This window comes from Aquarana catesbeiana, linkage group LG03 (assembly GCF_042186555.1).
Source record: "Aquarana catesbeiana isolate 2022-GZ linkage group LG03, ASM4218655v1, whole genome shotgun sequence".
Taxonomy (NCBI): Eukaryota; Metazoa; Chordata; class Amphibia; order Anura; family Ranidae; genus Aquarana; species Aquarana catesbeiana.
Window position 1 is genome coordinate 39,675,414 of NC_133326.1, and position 6,050 is coordinate 39,681,463.

The window sequence follows — 6,050 nt, forward strand, 5'->3', positions numbered from 1 at the left end:
GTAAAATCCCAAAAAGCTAATTTAATAAAAGGTATTGCACATTGATTTAGATAAAAAACAGCGTTGTATACAAATAGGTGGCCGCCATATGGGACATCCAGGCAATGTGCATGCCTCCGGAAGAAGTCCTCTTTATGACGAAACCAGTCGGGTAAAGAGCTGTTTCCTGCTATCGCATTCTTATGCACATTGTCTGGATGTCCTATATGGCGGCCGCCTATTTGTGGGATGGATGAAGTCAGGTTTGAATATCCAGCTAATGCCCTGTTTGATCTGAGGACACATCTCCAGCTGATGACCCCGGGAAAGATTATTACATCAAGCCTGTTTGACCCGTCATAATAAAGGGTCCAGGCTCTCTAGTAAGAGTCTAGATTGCCTGTGGTGACAGTGCACACACGAGGTGGAGGGTTTTTTGAAACTACCTGCATTATCACGGATCTGAGATTTCTACAGTTGGACTTTTTATATCACATTATAAGCAATTTTGTTTAGCACTCCACCTTTTTGCATACTGTATACAATCTATTTGATAGCCAACTTTTTCTCCTGTTTGTTTAAAGATGATATAAGAGCAGCACTATTTTCTGTGTATGAAAAGAAACTGCATTCATGGACCACGTCAGAATGTGATTTGTAGCTCTGTAATAACAATAAAAACAAGTGGATGTCCAATGTCAATTCCAAGTGATTAAATAAGGAAAAACAATTAAGTTTTGAAATATAACGCTAAAACAAATAAAATAGAACTTTATGAAAGAACAAAGTGTAATTCTATATATATTCAAGGATGTTCTAACAAAACATTTTAAATGGAAAAAAGCTTTTAAATAACAAAAGAAAATAAATGGTACATATTTTTGTAAAGTGCTTATGGCCAGTACCTTTTGCAGCACTGTAAACCGAGGCAGCAGCACAACTCAGAATAACTACTTGAAGGCTTTTTGGGTTTTTTTTATTTAATTTTTCCTTTTATTGGGCACCTCTGACAGCCAGTGGGTGAATCCAGCAAGACCCTTGGTAGGTCAAGTAACATACAAAACAAGCTAGGACAAATGCTTTATATGGAAATAAAATCTCAATTTATAAAGGAAATAATTGTTAATCAAATGCGTTGTTACAATTTATGTAAACTCACAATTTTGTAGTAATGTTTTTTAAATTGAGGATTGCATTGATTTGTTCGCTATTTTACCTTATTGTCTACATGGTGTTTTCAGGAGATTTGGTACAGTACAAAGTTTTCTCTTTTTCCCAGGTGACTCACATTTTATGGAAGAGCTATCATTATAATGTTTATTTTACAGGTCTGTCCGTTATAGGGCAATGTGCATGTAGTAATGTGTCCATTTTTATAACTGCTTTCTAGCCTAAAGCTGGCCATACATTATACAATTTTCTTATTCAATTTCCTTCAGATTTACCTTCAACTATGTAGTGCAAGGGCCTGCCTGATTGCATACAAATTAAAGGTGTTTAGGATCGACCTCATATTATATGAGTTTGACAAATCTAAAGGAAAATTGTACAAGAAAATTGTATACTGTAGTGTATGGCCAGCCTTAGTTATAAGATCCAACTTGCCTCCCTCCCCTCCTGCTGTGGCTGATTCAACAACAGCTATGAAAAAGATGGTTGAATCATAGCTGCAGCTTTTCTCAGCTGTGAGAACTTTCCTGAGACAAGCAATGACAAGAGGAATGCAGAGAGAGTGGTGTGACAGCCTTTGCATTACTCTTGCCATTGCTTATCTCTAGAAAGTTTACAGCCGAAACAAGCTACATCTATGAACCAGCCATTTACCTAATAGCTGTTGTTGGATTGACCACCGAAGGAGGGGAAAGGGGGGGGGGTTCTCATGAAGTACTTGCCCCCATGTTTCAACTGCTTTCTGACCCTAGTTATAAGGTCTGACCTGTCCCCTCCTCTCCTGCCATGGCTGATCAGACAACAGCTATCAAAAAGATGGAGGATTCATAACTGCAAATTGTCTCAGCTGTGAGCACTTTTCCGAGACAAGCAATGCGAAAGGAATGCAGAGAAAAGGGCGTCAGCCTCTGCATTCCTCCTGTCATTGCTTCTCTTGGGAAAGTTCTCACAGCCAAGGCAAGCTGCAAGTCGAATCTCAGAACTAGGGTTAGAAAACACTTTGAAACGTGGGAAAAAAATTATATGTGTACTTTAGAGCCATCAATTTTTTACAATACTCAAAAAATGGATAATGTTCCAGAGTTATATGAAATCTTCAAAGGCGAGGTTGCAAATGTCACCGATTATGGAGCATTTATTAAAATTCCAGGTTGCACAAAGCAAGGCCTTGCTTACAGAACGCACATGCCATTTTCTCATTTGACCATCTTTCAGAAGTAATAGACGTTGGTAATGAGGTAAAAGATGGGAAGCAGAAAATCTTCTTATCCATGAAGGTTGTCAACCAAGGAACAAGGAAAGATATATATCCAAACAATGTGGTGTAACTTGAAACAGGATGCATGAAAGAGATGAGAGTTTAAGGACTACAGCAAGCGGAAGATAACACTGGAGGCTGTACTAAACACTGTGTGTAAAAAGTGTGGATGTAAAGGGCACTTTGCGAATTACTGTTTTATGCAACCCGGAGGAACAAAATACAGTTTAGTACCAGATGGGGATGAGATTGAAGAAGACAAAACAAACTCTGCAAAGACTGCTAAGAAGAAAAAGAAGCAGGAAAGAAGCACAGCAGGGACAGGGAGGTCTCCTCAGAATCTGAGAGCTCATCTACTTCCAGCTCTGATAGCAACTCTGAGCCTGCCAAAAAGAAAAAACGACATACAGAGAAGACCCAAAAAAGCTCAAAGAATAAGAAGCATAAAAAATACAAACAAAGACATTGAATAAGAGGTCACTGTTTATTTACATTGATTTTGTCCTGTTGTGTGGCTACATATATTATTTATTTTCTTCTAGACCTTTTTTAAAGTTCAAAAGAATTATACATAAAGAAAGTAAGGGCACAAAAATGCACTGCCCCAAAATTAATAGTCCCCAAATCTAAATGGCAGAAATGTCCCGAGTGAATGCAATTGGTCTTATATATAAACTCAGAGAGATTGCGTTACTAAAACTAGAGAGAGCAAGATCTGGTACAACTCTGCATAGAAACCAATCAGCTTCCAGTTTATTTGTTGTCAAAGCTTGATTGAACAAAATGAAGTTAGAAGCTGAATAACTACAACGCACAGCTGCACCAGATTTTGCACCCTCCGGTTTTAACAAATCAAAAAAACAGTCTCTAAAACAGGAAATTTATCAGTAATATGAAGTAGACATGTGAGCAATCCTCCTGCTGCTCCTTTAGTAGGACCCCGGGAGATCCAGCTTCAACACTCGACAAAGAGAAGAGAAAGCTCCTTTACCCTTCCTCTTCTCCTTGACGTATTTAAACTTCACCTGTCATGAGAGAGAGAAAATCCAGTTTGCCTGGCTGTGTTTGACTTCGGTACTTTTGAATCACAGATCCAGAACAAGTATACCATAAATGAATGTCAGAAAAGAGTTCCTCATCTCTGTAGGTATTCCAGGTCAGAGACCAAAAAATCAGTATGACAGCCGGGTTACTAACAAAAGGAAAGATTAGCAATGACAGGTTACATAATGTTCTCATGACAAGTGTAATTTAATGGGACTTCTGCACATAAAGAGTCTGACAGTCTGTCCATAATTATGTAAATGTAAAACATAAGTGTGAATGAGAGCCTTATGAATCTTTAACTTCAGTTACATGTGCCTAAAAAGCAGGAGTGCCTTGGAAGCCTTCTATCAATATTTGTAGAAATATAGAAATATTATATTTGAATTGTAATCTATCAATGACATTGCTGTTTATTAGGAGACATTTACTAAATGGAAATGTAAAAGATCAGTGTAATCACTATAAAGATAATGGCACACCTGTGTTGTAGATTCACCTGAACTTGTGTATTTATGAACACTTAGCAAATATGAGATCCTTTCACAAATCTGCACTCCCTTTTTATTGCTCTCCTTGCCTATCACAACTCCCTCCTTGGTGGTCTACCTCTACAAAGGCTATTCCCCTTGAGTCTATCATGAATGCTGCTTCCAGACTCATCCACCCACCCAGTTGCTCATTGTCCGCCAACCCTCACTGGCAATCCCTCCACTGGTTTCTGCACACCCAACACATAAAATTCTAAATGCTAATAACATACACAGCCATGTACAGCTGTCCCAAGCTAAACCACCAGCCTTATCTGAAAATATTATCCAAACTGTCCTCTTTGCTCCTCTCAAGACCTCCTGTTTTCTAGCTTCCTCATGACCTCCTTTCATACCAGAGCCTCTCCCATCCTCTGTAACACCAATCTGTCCAGCTATTTCCTACACTGGAAGCTCATGACTGTTAACTGATATCTATGAGCAACAGACATCCACATGCAACATACTGTATATAGTGTAAAGGTAGGCGCTGCTTCTTCCCCAAAATTGATCTATACACAATATCACAATAAAAATAATATTTAACAATGATGTCCATATCACATACCGTATATACTCGAGTATAAGTCGATCTGAGTATAAGTCGAGGCCCTAATTTACCACAAAAAAATGGGAAAAACTTAGTGACCCGAGTATAAGACGAGGGTGAGAAATGCACAGCTACTGTAAGTGGAAAAGAGGGTCAACAATGCCCATTTGCAGCCTCACTGTGCCCATTTGCATGCCTCACTGTGCTCTTTTGCAGCCATAGGTCCCCCCGAACTTCAAACTCGGTAGTTAAGGGTTCCTAGATGTCCCCTAGCTGCAGCCAAAATTTGGGGTCTCTGAACCCAAAGGGTCCCGAAATGACATTGCTGCAGATGGACACAGTTGACCAATTTTGGGGCCCTGTATCTTGGGGCCACTTAGTGCTAGGAACCCCAAATTTGATATGCAAACCCAGTGGACCTAGCACCATAAAATATCCAAAGCTGGGGTTTCTAGCACCAAGTGGCCCTGAGATACAGGGCCCCAAAAATCGGTTCAGAAAATGTCAAGCACTTTTCTGCAGCAGAGAATGACATTTTCCAAACTGATTTTGGGGCCCCGTATTTCGGGGCCACTTGATGCTAGGAACCCCAAATTTGGATATGTTGTGGTACCAGTTCCACTGGGTTTGCATACCAAATGTGGCGTTCCTAGCACCAAGTGGCCCTGAGATACGGGGCCCCAAAATCGGTTCGGAAAATTAAATTTTTTGCTGCAGAAAAGTGCTTGACTCGAGTATAAGTCGAGGGGGGCACTTTCAGCACAAAAAAATGTGCTGAAAAACCTGACTTATACTCGAGTAGATACGGTATCCAGAATCTCACAATAATAATGTGTAGTAGTAATGTCCAAATCACATATCTGCATAAATCATAAACTTAGATAGCATCTAGTCCAGGGGTCTCCAAATTTACTAACGAGAGGGCCAGTTTACTGTGCTTTAGACTTAAAGGGGCCGCACTTTGGTTATTGGGAGTAGAGAAGGTCTGGACATCAATTGGAATAAAGAATGCCCCATCTTTGGTGTCAGTGAGAGGAGGAACTCTGCCCCATCATTGGTGTAATTGGGCCCCATTGTTGGTGTCATTGGGAGGAATTGTGTCCCATCTTTGATGTCATTGTGTCAGAGAACTCATGCAGCAAGTGCTCGTTCCTATGCAGCAGCTGCCAGTCCCCATTCAGCAAATGCTAATGCACATGTGCGGAGCCACAGACCAAGATGGGCAAGGATTGGAATGGGCATGCGCAATGGCACATCCATACGAGTGCACATGCGCTAGTGTGCGCATGAACGCACGTATCCACAGATTCTGGCGCATGGCGGCCTATTTAAACGGAGAGTCTGCCTGGCTTCAGTGCTGGATTGTCTTCAGCTTGGTTCCTGTGTCCTTTTAGAGTATATTTTGGCTTTTTAGTTAGGTGTACAGGCACATCAATGCAACAGAATATGTGTATTTATTTAGCAAACCAAGCAAGTATGTGATAAGCATTTACATGCTTGTTTGAAAGTGTGCTAGAAT

General features: G+C 40.3%; 1 pseudogene; it reads left to right on the forward strand.

Annotated features, from left to right (window-relative positions):
* Nucleotides 1-2,214: 2,214 nt before the first annotated feature.
* Nucleotides 2,215-2,876, forward strand: LOC141134427 (zinc finger CCHC domain-containing protein 17 pseudogene; annotated as a pseudogene).
* Nucleotides 2,877-6,050: the final 3,174 nt, after the last annotated feature.